The 11,131-nt window shown below is 50.6% G+C and overlaps 1 long non-coding RNA gene across 1 annotated transcript in view; it reads right to left on the reverse strand.

Annotated features, from left to right (window-relative positions):
* The window catches only part of LOC141923747 (uncharacterized), a 50,253-nt gene extending 39,523 nt beyond the window's left edge, over nucleotides 1-10,730 (reverse strand). Inside the window, exon 1 of the long non-coding RNA XR_012623394.1 lies at nucleotides 10,232-10,730. This is a non-coding gene — a long non-coding RNA (uncharacterized LOC141923747). The remainder of the gene's footprint in view (nucleotides 1-10,231) is intronic.
* Between the last annotated feature and the right edge of the window lie 401 nt (nucleotides 10,731-11,131).

Here is an 11,131-nt window from a genome sequence, read left to right on the forward strand (position 1 = left end):
GGATAACACAATGGGCATATGCCCTTGAATACCACGTGCAAGGAGGGGGTGTCTGCCTGATGGGGAACAGGCTGTAGTAGCTGTCTGCACCTGGCGAAGATGCTCCTCATGAGTCTCCTTTGTGATAACTGAGCTCCAGCACACTGAGAACACAGTACAGGACAGAGGGGGTTCAGGTGCTGGAGGGAAGCAGTCACCTGTGGGATCAGAGAACAAATGGACTGGGGCTCCTGCTTGGTGCAGATACACTGTATGGTGGGGAAGGGATGGCTCCCTCTTGGGACAGCATGGTGGCTGGGTGCATGGGTCATATCAGCTTGGTCATCACAAGTGCAGGAGCAGCCTGGTGCAGACCCTCTCCCACCCCAGGCAGAACCAACCTGTCCCCAGGGAGGAGACCCCCCAGGTGAGAGGAGGGGAGATCTGGTGCTGCCAGGTACAGGGAGGCGCTGGGTAGGCAAGGACCACAAACTGGTTGAGGCTGCACAGCGTGCCAGCCAGGCCGTGCAAGGAGAGCTCACATATGGCCTGCTGCCCTTCTGTCACCCCACAAGCCTGACACTTTCTTCTAAAACATGCACTTGCAAGACCATAAGACAAAACAGGGGAGGAAGGAAACAGAAGAAACCAAGCCAAGGAAGCAGAGTCTAATGACAGCGCCTCTGGACTGCTAATTCACACCTCCAGCAGCACCCAGCAGGCTGGGAAAGGAGTGGGAATCTTGCCATAAGGACCTGCAACCGCAGGGAATGGCATCCTGGCTTGCTCCTGAGGCCTGACCCATGCTATTCCAGCTGTGAGCACTCCGTTGAGATCAGCATGTCCCTCTAGGCTTTGCAGAGAGGCTTGTGCTGGGGGCAATGATCCCTGAAGCACAGAGCAATCCCCCGTGCCTTGCCCCTAAAGCACCCGGCCAGCACTAAGTAGCCTTGCTTAGCAAAGAGCAGTGCTGCAGGCTGACTGCTCTCTCCCCTGGCAGTGTCAGGACCGTGATCAGCATCAGCCCAGCTGCCTTCACGTGCCCAGAGGCACAGTGGGCAGCAGGCAGTGATGCAGGCCCTGAGCAGAGCCCAGCTCTCCCAGTTTCCAGCACAGCAAGCTCCCACTCCCCCAGGCCCACCAGCCAGCCCCTGCCAAATCCATTTGTCCAATCTTGCGCTTTCTGCTAATCCTGTTGAGCCATCCTTTAAGTTGCTCTAAGGCAGAGATAGAAAATACAATCGATGCCTTAAGAAGCTTCCCCTGACCTTGCTCAATTCAAGATAAAAGGCTTTGATTTAAAAAATTACAGTGGGGGTCTGTCACTGATCCATCGCATGGATTAAAGGAAAAGGATGCAGCTGGTGTTAGGTGAGCAGACAGGGAAGGGAAGAAAGGTTACAACCAGCATGGGGGAGGAGACAGAAGATAGGAAAGGACAGAAAGTGAGAGGGGAGGCAGAAAAAAATACCTTCTCCCTCTCCATCTCCACACTTGACTACTGGCAGAAAAGCTTTATACACACATAGTGTGATACAACATGTCCCACCACCTTCCTTGGTCTGTAAGGAAGAGCGAGGCAGCTGCACTGTCCCGTGGTGTGACCAGGCTGGGAAGAGGCTGCTGGGACTGGAAAAGAGCTCCTTGCTCTGTGAGAGGCACCCAGTGGGGAGCAGAAACTGAAGTCTAGAGGTATAAAGGGCTGCTACAGAGATCTCACCACCACTGTTTCTCCTTCCGATGTTGTTCAGGCCTTCTGCCCCTTCCTTCACACCAAACCTCTCCCTTCATCTACTTCCCTTGCTGACAGTAGTGTCCCTCACTCTCCCTACTGCCTGTCCTGGCCCAGGTCACATTTGACAGCATCCAATCAGACTTTCCATCATTCACCTGAGTCCCCTATAGCCCTCAATTCAAAGGTTACTCGAAACAGTTTTCCTCTGTAGGAAATGTCATAAGGGCTACTGAGATCACCTTTCTCTTTCCCTGTACCCTCCAATACTGCAAGGCTGTTGCACCTCCACCAGGGCCTTTTTCATCCTGGCATGAGCCCATTTCCTCCCTCTGAACCTATTCTGTTTGAAGACCACTCACAAGATGGCTGATGTTTCATTTTCATTCATCTTTTCTCCACCACCTGGCTGAGGGTCTCAGCTAGCGAGAAAATCTTAATTTCAGCAAGGTTTTTGTCACTAAATCTCTCAATCTGCCATAGAAGAGTCTGGTGCTGACCTGGGACCTGACTCCTGGGTATCTCTTTCAAGTTGGTCAAGATGTCCCTGTCCTGTGCTGAGGCCTGAGAGACTCCTCATAGGAAGTCCGTGTCCTCTTACCTTCTCCCACTCTCCTCCACTGCCCATCACACCAGCAGAATATCCAAGCCATATTTTCCCAAGACCCTTGTGTCAACAGACTGTCCCACCATCAATCTACTTATCTGAACATACTTCAGTCAGAGCCCAAATCAGATCTCCTTCACTTCTGGCCTTTCAATTCCCTCACTTGCTGTGTATTGACCAGTCCCAACTCCTGCCTGTGCTGACCAACACTGCCCATGCTCACACAAGCTATCCCCACATCCCGAGCTCCACTTCAAAATTCCCCTTCATACTTTTCAAGCCTCCTAGGACCCTGTTCAGTCCTGTCTTGATGGCCAAGGGCACCCTCAACTGGTTTCACAGTTTTTTCCCAGCTTCTTCAACTACTCCTAGACCATGCCACTACAGTCTTCACCTGTGTGGGATCTGGCACAACTCATCTCTGCAATGCTACTTCCTACCTAGCAATGCCCCATGTCCTTCTGTCACTACAAAGCTACACTGCTGTAGCCAAGAAAAAGGCAGCTGATAGATGCAGAAAGATGAAAGGTGAAGGGCTACTGGAAAAGTGACAATAGAGACAATAAAATGAGACAGGTCTATAAAACCATGGATGACAGAGGAAGGGTAGAGGAGACAGGTGTTAACTGTCTCTTCCTACCCAAGAATTAAGGGTCAGGAAATTAAACCAGAAAGGAACAGGTTCAAGACAAATGACAGGAGGTCTTGCATTGCACACTGTGTGTTTAGGCTGCAGAACTTCTTACCATGAGATTTTGTGGATGCCTCTACCTGACTTCAAAAATTGGCTGGACAAATCCAGGGAAGAAACAATTCACAGACACCTATGAAGTGTACAACCAATCTTCTAGCACGAGGTCCCTCAGCCTCACAACACTGGAAGCTAAAAGAGTGTTCAGAGGAAGTACTCCTACACACTTGTCCTGTCTTTATACTCTTTCCTCTTTCAGCCACTGTTGGAGATACTGGACTGGAAGGATTCTCAGACCTGGCTCAGTAGGGTCCTTCTTATATTCCTGTGGCTTTCCATAGCCAGGCTGACCCAGAAATCAGAGTCAAATAGTAGCTATATAACAAAATTATTTTGATGCATTAAATTATATTGGAGATGGATGGACAAGGGAGCAAACAACAGAGCTCATATCAAGAAGGATTTTTTTTCCCTCTGCCCTAAAGCTGGAAGGAGGTCTGAGGTCATTTAAACCAGTCATCCTAGTACAGATCCTTGCTGGGAATAACATCTGTTCTTGAGTGCTAACCCCCTCAATGCCTTGTTACAGAATTTTTAAGACCAAATCCCCTTTCTCTGTTGATAAACACAGAGCCTTTTCAGCAGATCATGTGTAACAGGGCCAACCCCCTTGAATTCCATTCCATTTCCCTGACCTATCTATCACACTATTTACGGCAGCCTCTCCACACTAATCCTTTTATTATGATCTGACTCAATTTTCCTGGCCTATGAGTGCAATGGGGAAAAAAAGGAGGGGTGTTAATCCTTCTGACCTTGTTGTCCCAGTTCTGTACCATCTGTGACGAGGAATTCAGAGGAGGGAAGTCTGATTCTCCTGAGCCCACTGTCCTCAGGCCATCTTTGTCTGGAAAGAGGGAAACGCTCACTTTGGTAGGTTCAGCCTGTACCTTCGTAGAAAGTTGTTGTGGCAAAACCCCTTTTCATGGACAGACACTTCCTACAGGACTGATTACTAGACTACCTCTCCAGCCAGAGAGGATGGAGAGATGGAGGGAATAATGTCCTCCACCACCATCAGACTCTGTTTACTCATTCCTCCTGTACCACCTCACTGGTCCTTCAGCAACAGTGTCTATTGGTTCTCCCCAGCCACCAGAGCAGGAATCAATGAAAAGTGAAAGACAATCAAACATCTCTCAGAATTTTCCTGGAAATGCTGCATATGAAGAAAAAATCTTGCAGATCACTCCACCTCCCCCACTGGCCAAGTCTAGCTTGTCCCCTCCACCACCAGGTGTTTCCTCTTTGCAAGCAACTGCATCTCCATAAACCTGCCAGACTATTTCATAGTAGGTTTGAGCATTCACACCAGGAAGCTTCCATGTATCCTCAGAGCCACCCCAATATTCTCCTTTTTTGCTCAGCTTCATCCCATACCTCTGACTTTGCCCATCTTTTGCCACCTTAAATAATCTCTTCTTTTCCTTGGTGTTTACAGTCCTCAAATACTTGTAAACTGTTATCATATCATCATTTAGCCAAGCTCTACATATTTAGTTCTTTTAATCTTTCCTCATAAATAAGTCCCTCCAGCCCTTTCATCATTTTTGTTGCTCTTCTCTGAATTGCCTCCAATTTATCACCCTCCTTCAGCTAGCGTAGCACCCGGGTTTGAATGCCAGGTTTTCCAGACTGGTCTCACTACAGCCTTGGAAATAACATGAATAGGGCCTGGATGTTTCTTGATGTACTTGAGTGCAAAGATGTCAGGAAAGCTAACTCATTTCATACATGGAGCACTAGGTAATACAACTCAAGACTATCTCTTAAAGCACAGGACCTCTCAGCAGCTTCTTCTTCATGAAGAAGCAGCTTCATGGAAGGTGGGGAGAAGAAGATACGTGGACAGGCAGGAAGGATGTCCTCCAGCTGAACATGGCACCCAATTATGAACACTTACTTACTCACACACCTCGAGAAGAGATGGAAAAGGTGCATGTACACACACATACATATATGCTCACTCCACAAATAAACCCACATACAATTGCCTGCATCACACACAGGCACATATACAAATGCACACAGGAGCACATATACATGGATAATACAGGTGAAGCTGAGGATGGAATGACATACATGTGCAAACAGATTTTGTGCATGCACAGATGTGACCTGACATAAGACAGACAAAGCCTAGCAGAAAACGGTTATCTCCCTGTTCACAAACATACATGTTCTCATGCATAAACCAATGTTCCCAGAGGAAGCATAGCTCATGGAGTCCTCATAGTAACCTAAAAATACACAGGCAGCTCTGACCCATCTGGTCTACAGATTGAGCGCATGAACCATGGAAAGAATGAATACAAACATATGACACCTTGCCTTCAGGCAACTGGTAGCCTGTACACCATCCTGAGACACAGTCTGCACATCTATAGCACCTTCGATGGTGATTATCTTATCACCCAAGCCATTCAGAAGTGAGGTGAGTGCTGAGGAGTATAGAGGGGAAGGAAGGGACTTCCCCACAGGCCAGTTGTGGCAGAGCTGGGGATCTCTCCTGCTACTCTGTGACCCTCTCTCCAAGTCATGTTATTGATGATCCTTCCTCACAACAACATTTTCTCCATCTCTCCACTATCAGACTAACTGACATCCAGAGGAGTCAAAAGCACCTACAGTTTCTTGCAAACAGTCCTTCCCCTACCGCTTACCAAAACCAGACAAGCGCTAACCTTGTGTGTGGGTGTCTCTGCTGGGTAGGGAAGAACATGTGTTCTTGGACCCCAGACAAGTCTCACCTCTGTGAAATTCATGATGCACCATCAGCTCCCCAAAGCGTCTCCTGGAACAAAATTCTACGCTAAAGGGCTGAAAATCTGGAGATGTGTTCCCCAGGGTGACTGCAAATGGGAAGGAACAGCCCCAGCACATCAGCTGGGTCAGCACAGGAGGATGGATAGGCCTCACCTTCAACAGCAAGACAGATTCTCCTACAGGGTTTTGATCCTGTGCCTATCTCCATGGCATCTGGTGTTATGCTATAAGGCACCATGTAGCCACTGTGTCTACCCAAACCAGGGCTGCCTGGGAACCTTAAAGACTCCCTGCAAGAGGCAGCATCTAGAGACCAAACCCACCAAGTCATTCACCTCAACCTGGCTCCTAATGGCTTGTTTCCCACCCCTTATAATGCTGTGGAAAGAGTGACAACTGCCCTTCCCTCCTTCTGTACCTCAGCAGTCAGCTGGAACTGGGTGTCCTCTTGGCTTACGAGTGTTGAGCAAATGAGGTCATTTCTCCTCAGTGACAGAAAATTATTTGGTCAGTCCTGTCTGTGAGGAAAGCAGTTCATCTCAGGCAATGACTAGGTACCCCTGAGCTCCCAGAAGACCCAAAGAACTGCTATAATCCCTTAAAGAGAAGGTCAGGGGACAGCAAAGCAAGCCACAAAACTAATACCAGCTGGGGAGCACAGGAAAGCCAGGGCACAAAAGCAGGTCTGCTAAAGTGAAGCTGTAACTGCTGCCAGACCATCTCACCACTGAAGCAAACACAACAGCAGTCCCACAATCATTGTCACCTCCAAAGTGCCAAGGTTGACTCATCTGGGGCTTTAAATACAGCCTTCATCTAGTTCACAGCTGCAGGAAACCCATCCTGACCCAGCAGAGAGAAAGGTGGGTCATAGCCCTTTGGTCCTCAACCTGAGCTTTGTAGTCTCCGCTTCCAGTCCATAAAGAGGACCTCACCCCCACCCAGCACGGGAGGTGGCTCCCATGCATTCAGCCTGCCTCCCTCCAGTGGCTCAACCCCCCGTCCTCCTTCACCCCTCTTCCCACACAGAAAGGCATTGGGAGGCACTGAGATCTGCCCCTACAGAACCCTGAAGAGAGCCCAAGCACCTGCCTGTAACTCAGCATCGGGACCAGCCTGGACAATCCCCACCAGCAGAACCCACAGTGCTACCAGGGAAGCTCCAGCTTTACTACTGGCAGCCTGGGATCCCTCACTGTGCAGAACAGCTCTGCTCCTCCATGGAGGAGAAAAGCAAAAGCTCCTCTGTTCCCAGAAAAGGGGATATTTCCATGGAGCACATTTGTGCTCCACCTAAGCTGCTCCTGTCCTACTCTGGTGCCCAAGCACGGGTGACAGCTGCAAGTGTGTTTGGGGGACATCACATCCCTTTCCCAGAGCAGGGTGCCTCTTATCAGCTCACAAGAGTGTGAGGACAGAGATGTTCCCTGCATGTTCTCTGCCCTCCCTCACACTAATAAAAGAAACAACTTAGCCCAGGCCTGCACTTATAGGGGACCGAGGGAAAAAACACAGTATTTGGGATAAAGGAGAGAGCAGCTGCGTCTCCCTCTCTCTCAGCAAATGTGCTGATATTTTCTGACACAGCTGTTGACAGCTTTGGGAGGTTTCAACAGGCCCTGATGTGACTACTAGCTTTTCTCCCAGTTGAGCAGTGCTCTCCACCACTCTTCAACAGGGTCAGATAAGGCAGCTGCACTCTGCCTGGAGCTGCATCTGGCTTCTGACATGGCCCAGGTAGGAACAAACATCATGGACATCATCACAGCTATGCTTGCCTCCCTCCTGCCTTCCCCTACTGCCTGTGGTTTTTACCTTTCTGATTTTAACCACAAGCCACCCCCCAGCAAAAACTATACCTCTGTATGGCCCCCTTTCCCAAATGCCCTCTCTACCCTCCTAGCAGCTTCTGCTCCACAGCTTAGCTTTGCACTGGCACAGGGGATCAGACAGCATATTCCCAAATACCCACTTTGCCTGGGGCTGGGTGAAGAAAGGGAAAGGCCACACATCCACAATTCTTCCCTTGGTGTTGTAGTTTTTGACAAGGGAAGAGCAATGAAAGTAGCTTGCTTCATAACAACAAATCTGCATGCTTGTGGGTTGAATGTCCTGAAAGCCAGCCACTTTCCAAAGGAAAATAATGGGGTGAGGAGGGTGGCAGGTGAGGAAGGGGCTGGAGGATGGGAAAGGTTTCTAGGCTCAGGAAATCAGTGGGAATAAAGTGGCTGTTTCTCACCCCCAGCACCGCATAGGCAGCTTCCTCACTGCTGCTGGTACAGTCTGCACAGCGCAGGGAGGGGAGAGGGGGGCTGTATTTAAATATATTAATAATGCATGCTCCATGCAAATGAATCTTTCTTTGAATATTATATTAGTGATGCTGTCAGGCTGCGCTTCCCGGGACCCAGGAGTGACAGTGTTTGTGGGGACCAGGCAGGGTGGGGATCCATGTCACCAGAAATCCCCTCATACCCAGGTATAGCCCCCTTTCTCCCCCTCCACCCCAGCTCCCCCACATCACATACACTCCCACTCCCTCCCACCTCCCGGTGCATGACAAATTCCTTGGCTTGCAGCATGCAATGCAGCCAGGCTCCCCAGTTCCCTAGGCCCCTTCCAGGGACACGGACCCTCCCCGCTCCCTACATAATCTTTACCCTACACACACACACATCCCCCGCCTCCAATCTCAGCAATCCTCTCTGTGCTTCATAGCTTGGTTTGTAGCTCCCTACTTCCAGGGTGGGGAGAAGGGTTGTGCTCTCCAGCCTTTAGGGGAAAAGGAGAGGAAGCAGCTCCTAAGTCTGGCCTGCACATGTGCCCCTACTTTGTGTGCACACACCAGCCCTCAGCAGCAGACGCTTGCGTGAGTCCAGAGTGGGTGCCAATGGACCGCGGGCTGTGCACGGCTGCAAGATGCACGCGCCCGCAGTGCACAAGTGATGCTCTCCTCCCCATCGCCAACACCTCCTTCCCTGGGTGCTTGCAAGGATGTTTGTAAGCATATTGTTTCTGCATAGCCACCCCTGCCTCCCCACACATACCTACATGCAATACACACATGTGTGCTCACATGCATGCACGCAGAGGTAGGGGGGGAGCCACACCAGCACACACACAAGAGGGCATTACACACAGCAGCTCCTGAATATGCTGCCTGCTGCAGCATTAGCAGATTTATGCTGCCTTTCCCCAGCCAGATCCAAGCTCTGGAATGGGAACAGCAGCAGCTGTACACTCCTGCCTGTCCTGGGATGAGAATAGGATGCGTCTGTTCGTCTCTCCCCCACCCCCATGCCTCCTCCTTCCCCCTCCTCTTGCTCCCATTCATTAATTCAGCTTCTCCTCCCCCCATCCCATGCCCCAAAGCAGGAGGATCCTTATGTATAAAAATGTGGGCATGCTTTCTCTGGTGGAACAAATGGGCATGCAGACACCCTGCAAGCAATGCATATACAAGTACATATGCATTCGAGTAGCTGTCCTGGGCCCCTACATAAATATCCAGCTCCCACCACCACACACGCAAACTCACACACCCGACAGACACCACGCAATGACTTTTCTGCAGCCAGTCAGTCTCCCAGCAGAGCAGTGTAAAAGCAGAGCAGAGATTTACTCACTCCCCTGCATCCAAACCAGGCGAATGTTCACACACCACACAGACACACACACACGCACATACACACACACACACACAGACACACACATCACTGTCTGCAAAGGCTTCCCAACAAAGTTTGCAAAGAGGCAGGGAGCAGGGGGCTGTGGGATGAGGCTGTCTCCTTCTCTCTCCCATAACTGCAGGCAATATACATATATGTCTATCTGTATGTATGTATGTGTGGGGGTATGTACATATACCTATAGCTATACCTATACATATATATGTATACTCACACAAAGACACATACATATGTATACATACATGTACATGTATCCCCTCTTCTTGCAAGGTCTGAATAGAAGCAGACCAGCCAAACCCAGCTGCGTGCAGCCAGCCCTGGACCTGTTCAGCATCCTGATCCTAAGCAAGTGCATGTACACACACACACACACACACTTAAAGGGAGACCTGTCTCCAAGCCTCTCTCCCTCTCATCACCCCATCTTACGCCCCCACCCCTCCACTTCCCCATCTCCCTTGCACTCACCCCTTGCCTTCATCCTCAGATCAGAGACATCCCCCCCCAAGGGAGTGCATGCACGGGCTGGAGGAGAAAGGCAATCCATCCATCCTGCCCTTCTCCCCACCTCGGTCCTCCCCCTCCAATCTCAGCTGCTTTTCTGAGAGGCGACACAGATGACAACAGGGAGCCGAGGACACGCGAGGCAGCTGCACAAGGACTGCACACAAAAATGTGTCGCAGACACACCACACACGCACACATACCTGCTTCTGGAGGGGTGACTGCTCCCAGCTTCCATATGGGGCATGACAGAGACGAAGTGGAGGCACAAAAGACCCCTGTCTTCAAGCAACTTGCAGCCCTGCAGATGGTGGGGGGGGGTATCCCCCACCTTGTGTCACCCTTTGGAGCTGTGCTGTCCCCTGCCCCACAGCTGTCTCATTCCCGGCTGCACCTAGGCAGCGCTCCCAGCCACGCACACACGCGAGCACGCCAGGCGGGGACGGAGCAGCAGTCCAGGGAGGGCACGCACAGCCGGAGGATTTGCTGCCTTCGCCGCATCCGCATCACTGGGGGAAGAAGGCAGAAAGGGCTGTAGTGGCATTTAAAACGCAAGTGATTAATTCACCACAGGCTCGGCTGATAGGGCTCTGGGACCAGAGCCGGCACTGCTTCTCCCAGCTGGGAAGGCTGTGACAGGCAAAGGTCCCTCTCTCATGGAGCCAGCTCCGAGCTCTCCTTGCCTGCACAGCCACGGCTCCGGTGCAGGCGGAAAGGGGTGGGCCTCCACCGGAGACATGAGCACGCATGCAACAGCTGCTGGGCAACAGCACACACGCACACAATTTCCTTACAAGAGCTGCTGAAGAGCTACACACAACATACAACAGCTTCCCAGGAACACACACAAGCAACAGCTGCTGGGGAATCACACACACACACACACACACACACACACGCTACAGCTTCTCAGAAAGCAAGTCACCTACATGAAAATACAACAGCTTCTAGGAACGATACAGGTACAAGCAACAGCTCCTGAGGAGTTACACACACACGTATACATGGAACAGCTATACACCTACTGACACAGGTATGTGCAATAGCCATGGGAAACTACACCTTGATACATGCCCCTGCAGTATTTGCTAAGAAAATTGACA

Source organism: Strix aluco, chromosome 5 (genome assembly GCF_031877795.1).
Source record: "Strix aluco isolate bStrAlu1 chromosome 5, bStrAlu1.hap1, whole genome shotgun sequence".
Lineage (NCBI taxonomy): Eukaryota > Metazoa > Chordata > Aves > Strigiformes > Strigidae > Strix > Strix aluco.